The sequence below is a fragment of the Acipenser ruthenus genome, chromosome 1 (genome assembly GCF_902713425.1).
Source record: "Acipenser ruthenus chromosome 1, fAciRut3.2 maternal haplotype, whole genome shotgun sequence".
In the NCBI taxonomy this organism is placed as follows: Eukaryota; Metazoa; Chordata; class Actinopteri; order Acipenseriformes; family Acipenseridae; genus Acipenser; species Acipenser ruthenus.
In genome coordinates this window covers 79461864-79468315 of record NC_081189.1, presented here as the reverse complement: position 1 = coordinate 79468315, position 6452 = coordinate 79461864, and the positions used below count along the sequence as shown (strand labels likewise).

The 6452-nt window shown below is 39.6% G+C and overlaps 1 long non-coding RNA gene across 2 annotated transcripts; it reads right to left on the bottom strand.

The window, feature by feature from the left end:
- Positions 1-2499: 2499 nt before the first annotated feature.
- Positions 2500-6404, bottom strand: LOC131737958 (uncharacterized). Of its 2 annotated transcripts, XR_009329536.1 has the most exons (4): positions 6225-6403; positions 5874-5999; positions 4017-5533; positions 2501-3465 (listed from the first exon to the last, which is right to left on the bottom strand). It is a non-coding gene; the product is annotated as an uncharacterized LOC131737958 (long non-coding RNA). The 2 variants fall into 2 exon arrangements; XR_009329535.1 differs by having other exon boundaries at positions 2500-3465; positions 4017-5999; positions 6225-6404.
- Positions 6405-6452: the final 48 nt, after the last annotated feature.

Here is a 6452-nt window from a genome sequence, read left to right as displayed (position 1 = left end):
TGTTTTATTTCTTTGATCACCAACTGCCACGACAACACACTCGTTTTTTTATGCAGTACTCCTGACGAACTTCACCCATTGCCCGCATCGTACCGGCTCTTAAGGTAGCTTGTGTTGGAGCAGCAGGACAAGCTCGCCATCCCGCCCGCTGCTTTCCTGCATTATTGCTCACCAAAACACAACGCACCCAGGGGAGAGATACCCTGCGGCGGCTGCTCTTGATCTCCGGCTGCTCTTGATCTCCGTGAACGCACCCGCTGTCTCCAAACCTTGCAGAGCAGCACATTGAAGCGCTTGAAAACACAGCACAACATTCCATAATAACACTTGCAATGCATTATGACTTCAAAGGTATGACTTTAAGTCTATGACATTATTATTTATTGATTTTATTTTGTTTTATTTCTTTGATCACCAACTGCCACGACAACACACTCGTTTTTTTATGCAGTACTCCTGACGAACTTCACCCATTGCCCGCATTGTACCGGCTCTTAAGGTAGCTTGTGTTGGAGCAGCAGGACAAGCTCGCCATCCCGCCCGCTGCTTTCCTGCATTACTGCTCACCAAAACCGTTCGCCGAAACAAAAATAGGTAAATATGTAACCTATTTACATTGGTATCTCTCCCCTGGGTGCCTTGTGTTTTGCGGCGGCTGCTCTTGATCTCCGTGAACGCACCCGCTGTCTCCAAACCTTGCAGAGCAGCACATTGAAGCGCTTGAAAACACAGCACAACATTCCCGAATAACACTTGTAATGCATTATGACTTCAAAGGTATGACTTTAAGTCTATGACATTATTATTTATTGATTTTATTTTGTTTTATTTCTTTGATCACTAACTGCCACGACAACACACTCGTTTTTTTATGCAGTACTCCTGACGAACTTCACCCATTGCCCGCATCGTACCGGCTCTTAAGGTAGCTTGTGTTGGAGCAGCAGGACAAGCTCGCCATCCCGCCCGCTGCTTTCCTGCATTATTGCTCACCAAAACACAACGCACCCAGGGGAGAGATACCCTGCGGCGGCTGCTCTTGATCTCCGGCTGCTCTTGATCTCCGTGAACGCACGCGCTGTCTCCAAACCTTGCAGAGCAGCACATTGAAGCGCTTGAAAACACAGCACAACATTCCCTAATAACACTTGCAATGCATTATGACTTCAAAGGTATGACTTTAAGTCTATGACATTATTATTTATTGATTTTATTTTGTTTTATTTCTTTGATCACCAACTGCCACGACAACACACTCGTTTTTTTATGCAGTACTCCTGACGAACTTCACCCATTGCCCGCATTGTACCGGCTCTTAATGTAGCTTGTGTTGGAGCAGCAGGACAAGCTCGCCATCCCGCCCGCTGCTTTCCTGCATTACTGCTCACCAAAACCGTTCGCCGAAACAAAAATAGGTAAATAGGTAACCTATTTACCATTGTATCTCTCCCCTGGGTGCCTTGTGTTTTGCGCCGGCTGCTCTTGATCTCCGTGAACGCACCCGCTGTCTCCAAACCTTGCAGAGCAGCACATTGAAGCGCTTGAAAACACAGCACAACATTCCCTAATAACACTTGCAATGCATTATGACTTCAAAGGTATGGCTTTAGGTCTATGACATTATTTATTGATTTTATTTTGTTTTATTTCTTTGATCACCAACTGCCACGACAACACACTTGTTTTTTTATGCAGTACTCCTGACGAACTTCACCCATTGCCCGCATCGTACCGGCTCTTAAGGTAGCTTGTGTTGGAGCAGCAGGACAAGCTCGCCATCCCGCCCGCTGCTTTCCTGCATTATTGCTCACCAAAACACAACGCACCCAGGGGAGAGATACCATGGTAAATAGGTAACCTATTTACCATGGTATCCCTCCCCTGCGGCGGCTGCTCTTGATCTCCGGCTGCTCTTGATCTCCGTGAACGCACCCGCTGTCTCCAAACCTTGCAGAGCAGCACATTGAAGCGCTTGAAAACACAGCACAACATTCCCTAATAACACTTGCAATGCATTATGACTTCAAAGGTATGGCTTTAGGTCTATGACATTATTATTTATTGATTTTATTTTGTTTTATTTCTTTGATCACCAACTGCCACGACAACACACTCGTTTTTTTTATGCAGTACACTCTTAGAAAAAAGGGTACAATATAGAACCCTAAAAGGTTCTATCTGCTGGTATAGATTTGGAACCATTTTGAAGTGCTATATGGAACCTTTTAAAATGGTTCTTTGGAAGAACCCTGCATTAGAGGTTTAATAAAGAACCACCATGGTTCTTATATTAATGGTATAATACAGAACCATAATGGTTCCTCTGAAGAACCTTCTATTGAGGTTTAATATAGAACCATAAGAGTTACACTATTGAACCTTACAATTAACATTCTATGGAGGGTTGTTTGGTTCATCTGGGAAAAAACAAATGTATACCTTTAAGAGCTCTTCACATCCTTTAGAATCCCCCAACCTCAGAAGTGTAAGTGCTTTGATAAATCACTCAATTCAGGATGCCAACAATTTATTTATTAAACATTTATATAACAATTTATTGTTTTTACAGGTTAAACCATTAGAGTAGTTTCAGTTTCAGGTTTAGTTATATACAGTTTTACACAGTTTTATTCAACCTGTGTGTTTTTAATAATTAAACCATATTTACACAGTGAAAAAGAGGGTCTCGCAGCAAACTGGAAAATAAATCTATGCATCCCACAGATTTTCCTGAAACTTACACAAAATACATTTTCAAGAACATGTAATAGACCTTGAAAAAGCGGAGATAAAATGTATATTGAAACTGATGAACGTGGGTTTCTTTTTTCTTATTCATTTTTTGGTGGCACAAATTAGAAGAGCTACAGTACAGTATTGAGATCAGAGCTTATTATGAGTTTATGATATCTATAAATTAAGACTGAATGTTTATTAGTTTTTTGAGATCAAAACTTCTATTAAAAACAATTTACATTTGTTATAAACAATTAATTTTCTAATCAGCCATTTACATTTAAAATAAATACTTTTTTGATATGTACAATTACATTTTTATATCAAACATTCTGTTTTTGTAATCAAATTAAATAGTTGACACAATAAATTCATTTAATTTCAGATTAAATGTAAAAATGGCATTCCATCAGATCAATATAATTATTCCCCAAGTAAAAGTGCAGTTATTTGACTGTACATCTTTAACACTGGCAAAGGTACTTTGTCAGAGGTACTCAGCTTCATGAAGTACCTTTCCATGAAAGTCAGAAAATTATTTAGAGCTTTAGGATACTCAATGCCCAAGGAAAAATAAAGAGAAAAAATACATTCAACAGCAAGGGTGATATCCATTCCTGGATAATCACTGAGTATCTCAATTCCATCAACACAAACAGAGATGTCATCTGCTGCCAATGGGCTTGTTGTTCCCTTGAAAACGATAGTTGGCGTAGGTGATGGTGGTACCTGTATAGATTTTAAAATAATAATAATAATTAATAACTTTATTCAACAATAAATTATGTGAAATTGTACTTCAGCAGCATCTCACCATACCTACAAGCAGTGGCGGCTCGTGTGGTGGGGCTGCGGCTACTTTAAAGGGATTTCGTAATATTCCTCCCTTTAAAAACATTTAAACTGTCGGATCTCACTTAAAACAGCGAGGAACGTCTTAAACTCCTGTGAATTGCCTACAAGTCTCCCTCATAATTCATTAAGTACACATTTATGGCAAGCCAAATTAAGAGATACCTTTAAATATTTAACAGATATCTTTAAATATTTCAAAATATCCTTAAATCAGTTGAATATATCTTAAAATATTTTGAAATAATTAGAGATATCTTAACATATTTTAAGATATCTCAAAATGGTTTACAGATATCGGGAATTAATTTGGAGATATCTCAAACTCATTTTGAGATATCTCTAAATGATAATTTGACTTTGTATTTAACATTGAAAACATCAATTCAGTTAAGCTACATTTAAAAAGTAGAGCTCAATTAACTTACTTGGTCAACAACAAACAACAGATTTTCCCTCTCTCGAAACAAAGCTGGCAACAGCAACAATGCAGCATTCATTCTCAGTCCTAAAAAAACAAATAGGGTATCAGATCATATACAAAGTACAAAGCAAACGGAAGAATGTTGAGCAACCCTGGTCTGAGAGGTACAGGATCTTTGGCTTTGCATTCCACCAGTGCTCTCAGTTACATTCATTAATTCATTATTTGCTAAACTGCACAGATAAAGAATAGTTTAAATGATTTAAAGGTACTGTAACAGGGAGAGATCTGGACTGGCCGTCTGACGCAGGCACGATGCTGCAGGGAGGGGGCGGCAGTCCCGTGGGGTCGGCCTGTCAGTCATGGCGGTGACACGGAGAGGTGGGGAGGAGGGTGTGTGCGCTTTCCCCCTCTCTGAGTGGCTGGTAGGCGGGCTCTAATGGGATTGTGTGCCCTATAAAAATAATACTCTGCTGTTTCCTCAGGTCTGCCCTTTTAAAGAAACAAACAAAAGACGTACTGGGAAGTACGGGAGCCGGGACCGAGAGAGAACCGGGACCAAAAAGAAAAACGAGGAAAACAACGAAAAAAAAAGATAAAGAACGGAAAAACCTAACTGTAGTGGGGAACCCGTGGGCAGACCCCTTGTGTAGTGTGAGGGTAGGCTGAGGAGACGGCCAGAGTAGGACGGAGACCCGGGCCGTGCGGCTAGCGACGGCTGGGGTAACGCTGCCGAAGTGCAGCACCTTTTCTTTTGTAGTTTTGTTACTGTGTTTTATTTTCCTGTTTTCTTTCATCTTTGGTTTTGGAATTATTGTTTGAGCACTTGTAAGTGCGCCCGCACTTGAACCGTACCGTACTGGTATATCCCGTGGTTCTGTGTTACCATAGTTGGTACGCGGACCACGGTGAACAGCGCCCTCTGCGGGCTAAAAATAACAAGTACACCCGGCACAATAAAACTGGGCACCTGTGCGGTGCTTCAAGTACACCTGCTGTTTCTTGTGTCAGTGAATCACCCACCCCCTCCCACAGGTACCTAAAAAAAACACACACAAGACTGTAGCTCTCCAGGACCAGGACTGACCACCACTGATACAAACGTTATTGTGGATTGGAGCAAAACAATGTTAAGAACAGTATCAACAAAGTTTCTAAAAATCTGTTCATGCAGGTTTTTCGCATTGGTTTTTATGCCCCTGTGAGAGTTAAATACCAGCTATCTTCCCCATGAAATATTATGCTCTAAGTGTATGAAATGAAGTTGCATCATTTTCTGTTTAATAGTTATTTATAGATCCTATTCTGAGATAGGTCAAAACAATTTGATGTACAATAAATATTTCTTATACATTACCATTTTCCTGTGTCTTATCTGAAGCACCTTCAAATGTAGGACATCACAGTAGTTAGAAGATGCCCACTAGAAAGTCTGAAAATAGGATCTACCATTCTGGATAGGCCACTCATTAGGTTCCGTTCCAAGTTTACTCCAAAACGTAGTTCTACTTCGTGCAACAGCTAAAATACAGATGCTAAAGTTATTATTATATTTATTTATATATCATATGCCTTTATCCAAGGTGATATACACAGCTGCAAAAAAGAGTTGAATACTTACAAATAATGTAGTAGTTAAAAAAATCAATAAATAAAACAAAATCAAACTAAACTGAATGCGTGCAGAAAGAAGTTGCATGGGAAAAACCAGGAGCAGTGGAGTTTTGTAAAAGCTGGAGCAGGTGGATTGCTGATGCAGAAAGGTCACCTAGGAGGACTAATTAAAGTGATTATACATGCTTATAACTAAAAATATTAATTTCTGATCAATCACCATAGTAGAATAAAAACTAGTACCTACCAGTTTAGGATGCTTTAGGAATGGAAACAGACCAAGGACTTCTTCAGTGGACTTCTTCTCCATCATTCTTGCCCGAGTGTGTACAGTACTATGCTCGTCTTCTCCTGGGAACTCCTCACTTTGCATCTGCAATATGTATCATAACGTTAAGTAATTCAATACTTATGATCAGGCATTTACTGCATGTATTCTCTGTGCTTTTCTTTACTCTGGAAAAATGCTAAAGATCAAGTACTCTCCATGAAAGCCAATTAGCTAATAAACTACACAATCGCATGTATGTACATATATAAAGTATGTAATTCTATTTCAATCTATTTCTGTCAATGCAGATCCAAGAGTTAGGCTTACAGATTCTCTTCTCTTTTCCATGTGCGGTTGCTGTTGCTCTGGTGCACGCTTCCTTCCTCGACCCACAGCACCAAACTTTTTTTTCATGTCTTCTACAGTCTCCACTGAAATAAGTGTCTTTCTCTCTTTTTTGAATTTATTTCTCAGTATTTCAAGTAGAGTAGCCTGAAACAATGATAGAAAGTTAAACCTATGTCCATTATCTGGCTATAAAAAATACATATCAAC